Source organism: Apodemus sylvaticus, chromosome 8, assembly GCF_947179515.1.
Source record: "Apodemus sylvaticus chromosome 8, mApoSyl1.1, whole genome shotgun sequence".
NCBI classification, from domain to species: domain Eukaryota; kingdom Metazoa; phylum Chordata; class Mammalia; order Rodentia; family Muridae; genus Apodemus; species Apodemus sylvaticus.
In genome coordinates, this window is record NC_067479.1 from 21,250,343 (window position 1) to 21,262,688 (window position 12,346).

The 12,346-nt window shown below is 39.5% G+C and overlaps 1 non-coding gene across 1 annotated transcript; it reads right to left on the reverse strand.

Moving 5' to 3' along the window:
- Positions 1 to 657: 657 nt before the first annotated feature.
- On the reverse strand, positions 658 to 762 carry LOC127691833 (U6 spliceosomal RNA). The gene has a single exon (XR_007979403.1). It is a non-coding gene; the product is annotated as a U6 spliceosomal RNA (small nuclear RNA).
- Positions 763 to 12,346: the final 11,584 nt, after the last annotated feature.

Sequence of the window (12,346 nt, forward strand, 5' to 3'; positions counted from 1 at the left end):
GCTCCGCCCCCACCCTCCAGCCACCTGTGACCACTGAACAGTTAAAGCAGGTAGGGCCCATGTGTGAGTACCAGATAATACCAATGCTCGGCCAGTCTAGTTGAGCACTGCCTTTTGTTATTTTACCCAGGGTCATTCGACTTGAAAATGACAGGGAAAGTCGTTTCCATTCTAATACTCAGGATCTTCCAACTGTATGCAGTTATTGGTACAGATAGCAATTCAAATCATATGGGGAAATTATTTTAACTACCATCAAAGACCCCCCCCATCTTCAAAGATTTGGGATCTTTTAGTAGACTTTAAGACTCAGATACTTGTAAGTGGTTTCAAAGGTCTTCCTAATAAATTTTAAACAGACAGATTTGGTAATCATTGCTTAATATTGTCATTTTCATTTTAAAAATTATAACTTATTTCCATGTGTATATGTAAGACGGTTAAACCAATCTTAATTCTGTTTGGTTTATATCAGTCTTTCATTCCCTTAAGTAATACATGTAGAGTTCTTAACGCCATCTAATATTTAATAGTATCAATGATTTGACCAGGAGTACTCATATTGAATTATACCCTATATAATATTACCTGTAGCATTCCATTTTTTTTCTTAAAAAATGTTTTCTCTCTCTTGTTATTATTTATTCACTCTGTATACAGATCCAGAAAAAATTCATTAATTTACATGTCATCCTTGTGCAGGGGACATAATGATCTTCCCTGTATTGGTTCAATTCTAGTGTATGTGTGGCTGAAATGAACAGAGTTGGAATTTTCAAAAGTAAAAAAAAAAAATTAAAGTGGAATCTAATAGTATATGTTTACTACATGGATTCATAGCACCCAGATTGTTTCTGATACTGTGAAAACTTGTTTCACTCATTATGAAATCTGTCAACCATTTTAAATGTAAATAAAGAAAATATCTAATAAAAATGGAAAAAAAAAGAGCAGGCCTCCCAGAGATATCAACCAAACATGGCATAACAACTTAAATGAAACTAGGAATAAACTCTCCTATCAAGGCTTGAACAAGACAACTCAGTAGCAGGAAGTGTCCCAAGAGCAGGCAAAAGAGTCAGAAACACCTCTCCTCCCACTCTTAGAGATGCCACAAGACCACAACCATAGGATATATGAAGAGGCTCTAGGACAGACCGTGTAAGCTTCATAGTTGTCACTTCAGTCTCTGTGAACTGTGCTAAGTTCCTTTTGTGGGCCCCAGTTCTCTTGTGTCTTCAACCCCTCTGACTCCTACAATCCTTCCCTTCCCATTAAGATTTTTAATGAATAAATAATAGAGTCTTTGCAAATCTCATTGTCATTATTAAAATGCTTATATGCTGCTTCTCTCTTATCCCAGCTTCTCTCTGTAACTGAAGCTCTGCTTGATGCATATACATATTAATTGCTTTTCTATTGCTCTGTGAAAAGACAATGTCTAAGGCTGGAGAGATGGCTCAGTGGTTAAGAGCACTGACTACCTTTCCAGAGGTCCTGAGTTCAATTCTCAGCAACCACATGGTGGCTCACAACCATCAGTGATGAGATCCAATGCCCTCTTCGGGTATGCCTAAAGGAAGCTACAGTGTACTCATGTAGAGAAAATAAATAGATATTAAAAAATAAAACAATGTCTAAGTCAATGTATAAAAGAAAGAGTTTGAGCTTACACCTCCAGAGTCCATGATTACAGAGCAAAGGCATGGAGGCAGGATCAAGATCGGGATTAGGATGCTGAAGGCTTACAACCTGATCCACAAGCACAAAGCACAGTGATGTTGAAATGACATGTCTTTGAACTCTCAAAGCCCACCTCCAATGCCTTCCGACAAGGCCATGCCTCCTAAACCTACCCAAACAAGGCCCCCAACTGGAGATCAAGTATTCAAATGTGCAAGGCTATGGGGTACATCTCCAATAGCCTAAGGTCTCTATTGTAACATAGGATTATCATCACAACTTCACACAATGGCCTCTCTGGGCCTTCTGCCCAGATCTCTCACCTTGCCACACACTGTTTGACCTTAGATGCTCCCTGAAACCCTAGAGCATGATTCCACTCCACTACTGTTTCCATCTTGCATCTTCCCTGCCTACAACATCAGTACCATGTGTATGCACTGCTAGGTGCCACTGAGAGGCCGTCTGCTCATCTTGGAATAGAGCTGCATAGTTTCTCTGTACTGACACTAGGAAACACTTCCCTATACAGCTTTCTTCAAAGTACAGAGAACCCTTCAGTTTCTACTTTTTTCCTTCAAGTGAATTACATTTTCACAAGATGTAGCTGCCAATAGGTAGAGTTTTATCCTCAATAAATAGAGTATTCAATAGGTAGAGTGTGATATAGGAAGTTTCTCTTCAATATTGTGATCTCTTTAACAAGTATAGTTCTTACCTCTGCACCAACATACTCTCTTGTCTTGAATTTTCCCATGTCTCCCCTGTCCCCCAAAGTTAGTCCACACCTTTAAATACAACTTCATTCAAGCTCTGAGGATGCAGGAAGAACATCATGAATATACCACACAGCAATTAGAGATCATGCTTGATTCCCTCTGAAACCTCATAATCCAAGTTCAGATTTCCTTCAACACTACACCTGCTCACTCTGCACCCTCAGCCAGGAAACAGGAAGCTTGGACTTGGTTCTTCTTCTCCTAAGTTTCCACAGTCCAGGATCCCAGGACTGAGAGTGAGTGAGTCCTGCCGTCTCAATAAACATAATCAACATAATCCTTTGCAGGCCAGCTCAGAGGCCTATCTGTAAGGTGATTGATTCTACATCTCAAGTTGGCACTTGAGATCTGACAGCATAGCAGGTTAGCTGCTACAGACAAATCTTTAAAATTTTTTACCAATCTTTTCAAGGTAAATTTCAGTTTCCCTAAAGTTTAAATCCTTTTCTCTACTTGTCTTGATTTTTATCTATTGTTTTTTTTCTTTCTGTTCTTCACTCACATAGTAGTGCCTCCTGAGTTAGATATGTGACTACCTTATAGTCCATTCATTTTAATTCATGGTTCAGCTATCATTTCACAGAAGTGATGGGAGAACTACATTGGATAATGCAGGTGAAAATCTCTTCCACTGAAGTATTTCTACTATTAAATTTTCTATTGTTGTTGATGTATTTGGTGTCATTTTTCTTGGGCATAGGAACTTCCTGTGAGATTTCTAGCAAAAGTCTCTCAATGATTGTTTCTTGTCAATGTTTGTTTGTCTAAGAAGGACTTCATTTCCTTTCTTTCCTAAGATTTCTTTTCACTAGGTATTTTTTCCTTTCTCCAATGTTAAATATGATTCCACAGGTTTCCAGTTTGCATTCTCTTGCAAATAAACACAGCTGTTATTTTTATCACTTTTCCTCTATATGCTGTACAGAATTTCTTTCTCTCCCCACCCCCATAAGTGATTTTAAGAGATTAAAAAATAAAATACTATCCTGTTTTAAACAACTTGACTATGATGTATCTTGGTGTCATATTTTCCTGTTTCTTATACTTGGTACTTAGTGAATTTGTGGGTTTGTAGTTTATATCACACTTGGGAAAAAATAGCTTTAGTTTCTTCTAGCTCATTCCCTTTTTTATTTTGGAAAAATTGTAGGTATATATTTGACCGCCAAATTTTTCTTCTGATTCCTTATAATAATTTCCATTTTAGTATTAATTTTTGGTTTAGATTTCTATTTCTATAGCTTCCATACTATGGGCTGTAGAGGTATTTTAGTTCAGCACCATGGCTGCTCAGATCATATCCAAAGACCTTCTAGGTCTGTGTGATCTGGCTAGAATGCCAACATGCCCTTGGTACACAAACAATGAAGGTAAAGTTAATTTGTAGAAGGAAGCACCCATGTTTGAAACTGATGTCTAATTGAGAGCCACACAAAGTGATAAATCAGAGAAAGATTTGACAGGCTAGGAAATGCCCAACTCTCATGAGAATAGAGAGGAAAGAAAGGCTACGTAAGAAAGAGCAGCACAGAGGGAGAGAAGAAAGTGGCAGTTTTCCTGGGAGAGTTGTACAGAGATGGAAGAGAGAGAGAACAAGTTAGAGAACGAGAAGGGATCAGAAGATTAGAACATATGACCAAGGTTATTATGAAGCCAATCCAGAGCAATTCAGCCAGAAGGTGAGAGAAGCCGGTATGAAGCAGTCATTTTGGACAGAAGTTTGAGCCAGAACAGCTGACTTAACCCAGCCAATAGAGTTCAGAAAGAACTAGAAAAGATTAGCATATTCAGCAGTAAGTCCCAGAGGCTGGAAATATGCTAGGCCTAGATTAGATTGTATGGAGGCTAAAAGCTTCCAGGGCAAGGCCTAGGTTAAAAGACAAAGGTAAGTCTAGGTAAACCTCGGGAACAGTTACTACAGGAGAATAAATTACATCTGCCCTGGACTCACAAGTCTTTTCTTTTGCTATGTCTAATCTTCAACTAATCAAACCCAGTATATTTCTAAACTCACACATTGCTGTTTTCATGTTCTAAATTTCAGTGGAGTATAATCCTTAGTCCATTAAACATCCAAAATGCCAGGATAAAACTTACCAATAGCCTTGTCTGTTCTAACGTATGAGTTCATTGTTTTCCATTCATGGATATTTTTCTCCACCTTACTGGTCATATTTTCCTCGTTCTTCACACACTTGGTGTCTTAGTCAGGGTTTCTATTCCTGCACAAACATCATGACCAAGAAGCAAGTTGGGGAGGAAAGGGTTTATTCAGCTTACATGGTCACATTGCAGTTCATCACCAAAGGAAGTCAGGACTGGAACTCAAGCAGGTCAGGAAGCAGGAGCTGATGCAGAGGCCATGGAGGGATGTTGCTTACTGGCTTGCTTCCCCTGGCTTGCTCAGCTTGCTTTCTTATAGAACCTGAGACTACCAGCCCAGAGATGGCACCACCCACAATCCCCCTCCCCCCCCACCCCGATCACTAATTGAGAAAATGATCACTAAATGAGAAAATGATCACTAATTGAGAAAATGATCAGTAATTGAGAAATGAGAGAAAATGGATCTCTTGGCGGCACTTCCCCAACTGAAACTCTTTTCTCTGTGATAACTCCAGCCTCTGTCAAGTTGACCCACAAAACCAGCCTGTACACCTGACATGGTTGGTTTGGATGCCAGGTATTATGAATCTTACTTAGTCGAATCCTGGATATTTTGCATTCCCATACGTATTAAATAGTCTTGAGCTTTGCTCTGGGATATACAGTCTGCTTCTCTCAGGTCTGTCTTGTTAAATTTTCTAGTTGGTAAAAGCTTTTCTAGTGGAAAGTGAATTGCTAATTGTTCTCACCACTAAGGCAAACCCCTCTGAGTAAGCTGCTCAACAACACATAAATTACAGTGGCTTCCAGTAGGGCTAGCAGACAGAGAGGTAGGATTTCTAGCACAATGCAAGTCGAGGGTGCTCTTTTTAATCCTGTCAGATGGTCTGTGACTAAAGAGAGGGCAGTTTCTTTACATGCATGTAACATGTATGTAGCATATATGTAGTGATCAGCATGCAGCTTAGTAATGTTACAGGCATTAGTAGTAATAATTATGGCGTTTATAGCATGTGTTTCCTGCCCTTTGTTCCAAACATTTTATCTGGGTGATGTGCCTTCATACATGAAAGTAAGCTGACCCCTGCAGTGGAATACATTCACTAAAGGACAGGTAAGTTTTATTTATATAAAAATCTCCTAATTCTACATGTTTGATATAGTCATGTAGTTAGCAGTGCAACAAAGAGATGAAATACAAAATATCCGCATCAGAGCAAGGCTTTTCCTGTGCTGTGGGAAGCAGAGTGAAGGAACTTATACATCTGGTCTACTCCACTGGACCCTCCCTGCAACAACAAGAAATTTGTGTGACTTTTTTCACTCATGATTCCATCCTCCCTTGCTTGTATCCTGCAGAAGCATGACAAGTAGTGGTAATTACTAATTTACATTCTTTTTCACAGTCTAAGACTTTCTTCTGTTTTATTTGAAGTCATATACCTACTACCATACTTTCCTGGGTACAACTTTTTTTTCCCCTCTTATAGCACTGGGAATTGAATCTAGGATCTTATACATACATTCTAGCAAGTACTCTACCATTGAGTTATTCCCTGCACCCTTTTAATTTTATTTTGAGACAAGGTCTTCCTAAATTTTCAAGGCTGGTTTTGAACTCGTGATGCTTCTGCCTCTGCCTTTAGAGTATATGGAATCATAGGCTGAGCCACAAGATCTGGCTCTTTTGTAGATCTTGAATTAGTTGTTTTTCATTTTTAAGGAGCAACATCATTATGTCCTATCTGGTTTTTTTTTTTTTTCAAAAAGACGATAGGTGATAGCTTATATACCTTTAATAGCTCTTGATTCTGTACTGAGAAATCTTAGTATATAATAGTTGGTTGGTGGGTACTACACGTTGAAGTATTTTTAGGAGCCAATGCCAAGGACACTAAGGCTCCGTGGAGTATTAAAGCAGACCTTGGCATCGATGTCCCTCAGGTCCAATCCCAGTAGCACAGGTTGTATGGAATTGGAACATGGTTTTGTTTGCTTTTCACATTTAAAAATATATAATCTTTTTAGGGCTATAGGGGTATGTGTGTCACCGCATGCACGTGGAGATCTGAGGACAATTTGAAAGAGTCAGGTCTTTCCTCTCGCCATTGGGTCTTAGAGATTGAATTTAGGTCATTGGGCTTGGTACTGAGCAAGTTTACCCACTAGGGCCGTGACAAGGTTGTGGACCTGCACACACTTTGATTGATCATATCTAAATGAGTAATACCTTTTAAAAGAATTTTAAAAAAAGTAGAACTCACAGGTCACATTCACGAAACACTTAGCATAGGTCCTGCTGCCCAATAGGATGTGAGGACTTACACTCTGGCTAGAATCTATTATCTTTTTTCTTTTCTTTTCTTTTCTTTTCTTTTCCCTTTTTTTTATTGTATATTTTCTTTATTTACATTTCAAATGTTATCTCCTTTCCAGGTCTCCCCCCCCAGGAAACCCCCTATCCCATCCCCCTTTCTCTGCTTCTAGAGGGTGTCTCCCCACCTGCCCACTCACTCCCAACTCCTACCCTGGCATGTCCCTACACTAGGACATCCAGCCTTCACAGGCCAAGGGCCTCTCCTCCCATTGATGTCTGACAATGTCATCCTCTGCTACATATGCAGCTGGAGCCCTGGGTCTTTCCATGTGTACTCTTTGGTTGGTGGATTAGTCCCTGGGTGCTCCAGGGTGTCTGGTTGGCTGATATTGTTGTTCTTCCCATGAGGTTTCAAACCCCTTCAGCTCCTTCACTCCTTCCTCTAGCTCCTCTCCTGGGGACCTCATGCTCAGCCCAATGGTTGGCTGCAAAGAGAGTCAATTACTAGTCATTTCAAGGTGGGGATAAGTTCCAACTTCAGAGTTAGGCACATTAGACTGGATATACAGGTAAAAAAGCACTTGGCAAATTTCCTGCAGTGAATGTGAGGTGATTAATCTGTGCCTTTTGACAATCCATAAAGCCTCTGTGGGGCTCTTGGAGAAAATTAAAGCACTTGGGGGCCAGTGGCAACAGATGATATTTTAGTCTTTCTCCATGTCTTCATGTCTTCTAAATCAATGCTATGCACTCCGGAGAGCAAAAAAAAAAAAAAAAAACCCCAGAGTTATTCAAGGCCTGTCAAGACAAACACCCAGTGTTCATCAGACCTAATTAATTTTTGCATTATTATTTTTTAAATAATTTATGTATTTCCAATACAAATTGATACAATAAAAACAAAGCAAGCATTGAAAGCATTTTGCATTATTATTTTATCAGGGCTCACATTTTTGGCATTAAATAATGAGATAAATCAACTAGAAAGCAGCATGAAAACACCAAAAAAGACAAATATTCTCTGAACTTCCTCACATTGTTCTGTTGTAATACTTCCCACCAGATGTGCTTGGAAAGAACAGGAAATACCTCTTAAAATGATCTCTGTCAGCTATATTTAAATTTTGATACTTGCCATCTTGGATAAAAGGAGGGACAAGAAGACCTAGCAAAGGAAAAATACAATGTTGCCTTCAGTAGTGATGGGGAGATAAAGAATGGTGACAGAAACAGTGCACTGCCACGTGACACAGAGAGAAATAAAATTGATAAAGAATCGGCAGGTAAAAGTCCCTCAAGAACCCTTTTCATAAAGCACATGTGACAGGAATTCTGGAGCAGTTAGAAAGCTTCTTATATTTAAACCCCTGCTGACTTTTTTCCACAAATTTTCAACAATGAGAAAGAACAAAGTAAATTTTTTCACTACTTGAGGTAAAAAGCAAACAAGCTTGTTACCAATTTTAAGGAATAATTATAAATTTTAAGTCAGTGTACTATTTTTATTTTTGCAAAATAGTCTCTGATATAAGCAAAACCTGCCAGCACACCATTAAATATGTTTTACAAAAACAATTAAAAACTATGTTTTGCCACCCATTTTTAAGAATTCATGACCGTGGAAAATACTTATGATTACAGTGCCTGAGCACACGCACCACCATTTCTCTCTGGCGATCTGATCTTTAGTGTTGGTTTTCTCCAGTGGGAGAGAAGTGAGCTTTCTAGTGGCCCAAAGCTACACGGTTTGAAAGGCTCTATGTACGGGTTCTGATATGCAACCATGTATCAACGTATTCTCCTCAAGTTTGCAGTTTCAAGGGGGAAAATCAGCTATTTATATGCGAACTGTGGTCCCAAGTCACTTCCTGCTTTGCTACTTCAGTTCAATCACTTTATTTACTGCTTGACTTTCAAAAATTGAAAAGATTTCCCTCTCTGCCCACGCCCCTTTCAGGAGAAAAGCTGCCATGTGTCCTGGATAAGGTGACTATGGCAGGAGCTGAAATCTTAGGGAGTTACAACTAGAAAGCAGAAGACAAAGTGATGTCCTCAACACCTGGGTGTGCTAAAGCAAGAACACGCAGAAGTAAGAGTAATGGTGACCTGAGAGACACGGGGGTGAGTCAGATGGGCCTGTCCATGCCCAGGTGTTAAAACTATGACTGACACCTATGGTCACTTGGTCTTCGACAAAGGAGCTGAAAGCATCCAGTGGAAAAAAGATAGTCTTTTCAACAAATGGTGCTGGTTCAATTGGAGGTCAGCATGCAGAAGAATGCGCATAGATCCATTCTTATCTCCTTGTACCAAGCTCAACTCCAAATGGATCAAGGACATCCACATAAAACCTGACACACTGAAACTAATCGAAAAGAAACTGGGGAAGACCCTTGAGGACATGGACACAGGGAAAAAGTTCCTGAATAGAACAACAATAGCTTATGCTCTAAGATCAAGAATTGACAAATGGGACCTCATAAAACTACAAAGTTTCTGTAAGTCAACGGACACCGTCAAAAGGACAAAACTTCACCAACCCTAAATCCAACAGAGGGCTAATATCTAATATATACAAAGAACTCAAGAAATTAGAACCCAGAGAACCAAATAACCCCATTAAAAAGTGGGGTATGGAGCTAAACAAAGAATTTTCACATGAAGAACTTCGGAGAGCTGAGAAACACCTTAAGAAATGTTCAACATCATTAATCATTAGGGAAATGCAAATCAAAACAACCCTGAGATTTCACCTCACACCAGTCAGAATGGCTAAGGTCAAAAACTCAGGAGACAGCAGGTGTTGGTGAGGATGTGGAGAAAGAGGAACACTCCTCCACTGCTGGTGGGATTGCAAGATGGTGCAGCCACTTTGGAAATCAGTCTGGCAGTTCCTCAGAAAACTGGGCATGTCACTTCCTGAGGACCCTGTTATACCACTATTGGGCATATATCCAGAGGATTCTTCAGCATGCAATAAGGACACATGCTCCACTATGTTCATAGCAGCCCTATTTGTAGTAGCCAGAAGCTGGAAAGAACCTAGATGTCCTTCAACGGAGGAATGGATACAAAAAATGTGGTATATTTATACAATGGAGTACTATTCAGCCATTAGAAACAATGAATTCATGAAATTCTTAGACAAATGGATGGAGCTGGAGAACATCATACTAAGTGAGGTAACCCAGACTCAAAAGGTGAATCATGGTATGCACTCACTGATAAGTGGATATTAGCCTAGAAACTTTGAATACCCAGGACATAATCCACAAATTAAATGATGTCCAAAAAGAATGTAGGAGTGGCCCCTGGTTCTGGAAAGACTCAGTGCAAGAGTAGAGGGGAATTTCAGAACAGGGAAGTGGGAAGGGGTGGATGGAAGAATAGGGGGACGGAAGAGGGCTTATGGGACTTGCGGGGAGTGGGGACCCAGAAAAGGGGAAATCATTTGCAATGTAAATTAAAAAAACTATAACTGATGGGTCTTTGAGCTCCTCCTCCATTTCCTTCCTCTTATTTTCAAATTACCAACATCCCTTAAATACAGTATGGGACATCTCCAGGCTCTGCAAAAGAATATCTACTTAGGGAAGTGACTGACAGCAGGCCAGTATGTCTACAGGTGGAGAAAAAAATAAGGTAGGACATCAAGACATAGGATCCCAAAGGCTGGGACAGACATGCGTCCTTGTGCCCAGCATAAAGATAATCACAGAAGAAGGGAGAAGATCAGGAGGAGGAGGAGGAGGAGAAGGAAAGGGGAAAAGGGAAGGGGAGGAAGAGGAAGAGGAGAGGGGAGAGGAAGAGGAAGAGGATGCCGACTTCAGACTTCAGATTTACACCTAGGTAAGCTGACTCCAGAGGTCCTGTCCCTCTCCTGACCCTACATGATGCTCACATTGCAAATCGATGCTTCCCTGAGAGGTCTGAATGGGAAACACTGACATCACCGTTCACATACGAATCTCACCATGATCTTTCTTCCGTTCTGGCTTTTCATGCTTTCGCAAACTAGATGTAATTTCAGTTTCAGCCCTTTAATGTGGTGTTAACTTGTTCTACATGAATTTATCAGCACATGCTTATTGAACCTTCACAAAGCTATGCTAACAAAGCAGAAACAATTCCAAAGAATGGATTTGAGTGAATTGTTCAGTGTTAGCAGTAGCAGAATTTTTCTGACTTACATTATTAGAAAATGAATTTTATTTCTCTTAGTTGTACAGCTGTTCAATAAGGAAACTGTACCAAAATCTCCCTGGGCACCAGGAAAAAACAACTATGAAGTATAGAAGAGGTAGCTAGAATAAAATAAACTTCAAATATGTCATTTAATTCCATGGAAATTACATAGTCACAAACCTCTTTGAGTTGACTTACCCACTACCTGCATAATAGAAAAACAGACATCTACCTCTACAGCCATATAATGGCAACTAAAGGAGAACAAATTTGAAATAACCTAGTATTATACCTAGTTTCTAATAAGACTGTGTGCATGTTATCTGGAATTTCCTGTATTTTAATCTGTTATCACAATATCTGATTCCCTGTTAACTGATCAATCTCCATTTTCAACTGTGAAAATTTTTATTAGTGGATCTAAAATTTTCCTGTACATTAATATTACTTAGGATATTCATCAAACATACAGATTCTCTAAGACTCATAGAGATGCAGATTCAGACAGCCTGTATGATAGAAACCTTTAATTAAGTCTGGCTCACAAAAGTGCTTTGAACATTGTGAGCTCTCTGTCCTGTCTCTCTTACTAGATATCAATCAGCAAATGAATCAAAACAATTGAGTCTTTAATTGTGTGAAACTGGAAAATGAGCTTTTCCTGTAAGTGGACCTATTTACACCTATTCAATACTCTTAGGGGAAAAAAAGGGTTCAGAAAGAATTTGCCCAGTAAAACATAATTAAGTTTTCATCATCTAAGTGGGAGACATTTTTTAATTTAAAACCAAGAAACTGCACAAAGTGTTTCTACCCCATCCTCACGAGCATTTCACTGTTTTCATTCATTCCTATTATACAGTCATTGTCTCCAAGATGAAACATTACATCTTGGGGAGAAGTTCCTTAAAACATAGGCTGTTCTAAAAGGAAGTGGAATGTTCTATCCTGCAGGCATGCTTCTCAAAAAAAAGTAAACAATCCATTAACTTCAGGAAGTCCCTGAAACTGACCAGATTCATTAGACCCCTCCCACCATCAAAATATATACGCTGTAATGATTAAAACTGCTGAGAAACTCTTAGACAAAGTGAGCCGCCTGGGAGAGGCTCAAAACTACCGCCTGGAAGAGGAAGAGGCCTGTTGAGCATCTGGAGGACGCACTCTCCTAACTGTTGAGTTGCCTACTATTCAGGTCCAGGGTTCCAGCTTTCATTAGCTGCCATCCATGATGGAGTAAACTTTGTTGATACAAATGTCTTTGAAGCCATTCCTG